General features: G+C 40.2%; 1 protein-coding gene across 1 annotated transcript in view; it reads right to left on the bottom strand.

Moving 5' to 3' along the window:
• Positions 1 to 1977, bottom strand: part of Fnbp4 (formin binding protein 4) — a 43432-nt gene that overhangs the window by 23614 nt on the left and 17841 nt on the right. The gene's annotated exons all lie outside the window — the stretch shown is intronic.

Here is a 1977-nt window from a genome sequence, read left to right as displayed (position 1 = left end):
CTCCCCAATGCTGAGATTACAGGTATGCACCACCATCCCCAGCTTAATATAGACACTTATGAGACACAAAATTTAATTAAAACAGGATACCAGTAGCTATTATCTGTAATCCTAGGTTAGCTAGTGAGGTAGCAGAAATCTAAGTACCAAGGCTCAAAGCTAACCCAGGCAGAAAAGTCTGAGACTCTATTTCCAATTATTCAGCAACAAGCCAAAACTGGAAGTGTGGCTCAAGCGACAAAACAACAGTTATGACCAAAAAGTCAATTGAGAGCTCAAGACCTTAAGTGCAAGACCCAGTACTAGCACAAAACAAAAAATTAATCTCATTCAAACACAGTTATAGCAAGGATGGGTAAATTACCTCAGTCTGTAAGAGCAGCACATGAAAGTTGGAGATGGATTGTCTATTAATGCCTAGAAATTCAAATTTACTTGTCAGGGTATTTGCCAGTTCTCCGATCTGAAACTAATTCAGAAAAGACAAAAAAATTAAACGAAATTAGGATTAGTATTATTTTCTGTATTATGCAGTCTTTCATTTACTATTAGATACTAGAAATGTAGTTGCATGGAGGATTAAAACTAATTTATAGTAAATAATTCATATAATAATGACGGCCTATAGGAATCAAATGCTAGTCTATTCACACCATTCATAAGACATTCTGACAAATATGTAGTTCACCAGCTGAAAATAGATTGTAGCAGGGTGTTGGTTGCTCATGCCTATAATCCTAGCTACTTAGGAGGCTGAGATCTGAGGATCACGGTTCAAAGCCAGCCCAGGCAGGTAAAGTCTGTGAGACTCATCTCTAACCAACCACTCAGAAAACTGGAAGTGGGTTGTGGCAAGTGGTAGAGTGATAGCCTTGAGCTGAAGAGCTGAGGGACAGTGTCCAGGCCCAGAGTTCAAGCCCCACAACAGACAGGGGAAAAAAAAGATTTAAACCATGCACTTGTAACCCCTCTGTACAGTATGTTCACAAATAAAATTTAAAAAAAAAGATTTAAAATCTGCCATTATATACAATTACATACAACCTAGGAATTAATTAACGATAGCTTCATTTTTTCATAATCCATTTTCCTAAAAGGCAGGATACTAGGGTGAGAATCTTCAATCACATGAGAGCCAGGCAGGTATGAAATGTGTGTGTGTAAGAGGGAGAGAAAGGGAGATAGAGAGGGAACGTGTAGGAGAGGGAAAGAGAGAAGAAGAGTAGAGATAGAGAGGGAAGGAGTGAGGAAGGGTGAGGAAGGAAGATAGGGAGGAGAGTGGAATAGGCCTTGAACTGACTAATTGGCTGTTGCTCTACCATTTGAGCCACATCTTTTATTTCTGGCTTTATTGCTGGTTAATTGGAAATAAAGAGTCTCATGGACCTTTCTGCCAAGGCTGGCTTTAAACTTTGACCCTCAATCTCAGCCTCCTGAGAAGCTTGCATCTGGCAAGATTCAGGCTTTACAAGGACAGCAACTTGCCCCACTGGAATCTTTGTTCTGGCATTTGTTAGGTAATTCTCTCCAGCCACAAGACATCCATCCATCCATCCATCCATCCATCCTTAGCTTTGTGGTAACAAGGTAGTTCTCAACCTTGATTATGATAGCAGATGCATAAATCTACACATGGGATAAAGTTGCAAAGAATATCCAACTGTGAAACTGTATATAAATAATCCATGTGACCATCATGGAGAAACAAGTATGAAATGTGGTCCAACAACCCAGTGTATCAGTCTTATGACAGTAGGGACTCTTGACACATATTACAAGGGGATCTGGGAACACTACACAGAATAGACAGGATGCAGGATCCACTTATGAGGTCCTGAGAATAGCAGAGTCCAGCAGACAGCAGAGTGGTAGGAACTAGGGGCCAGGAATCAGTGTTAATGGGAACAGAGTTTTAGGTGGAAAGGATGAAAGAGTTCTGGAAAATGAATGGCGATGATGGTTGAACAACAGTGTAAA

The sequence above is a fragment of the Dipodomys ordii genome, unplaced genomic scaffold (assembly GCF_000151885.1).
Source record: "Dipodomys ordii isolate 6190 unplaced genomic scaffold, Dord_2.0 Scaffold125, whole genome shotgun sequence".
Taxonomy (NCBI): Eukaryota; Metazoa; Chordata; class Mammalia; order Rodentia; family Heteromyidae; genus Dipodomys; species Dipodomys ordii.
The sequence above is the reverse complement of the archived record's forward strand: the minus strand, read 5'-3'. Positions and strand labels throughout refer to the sequence as shown.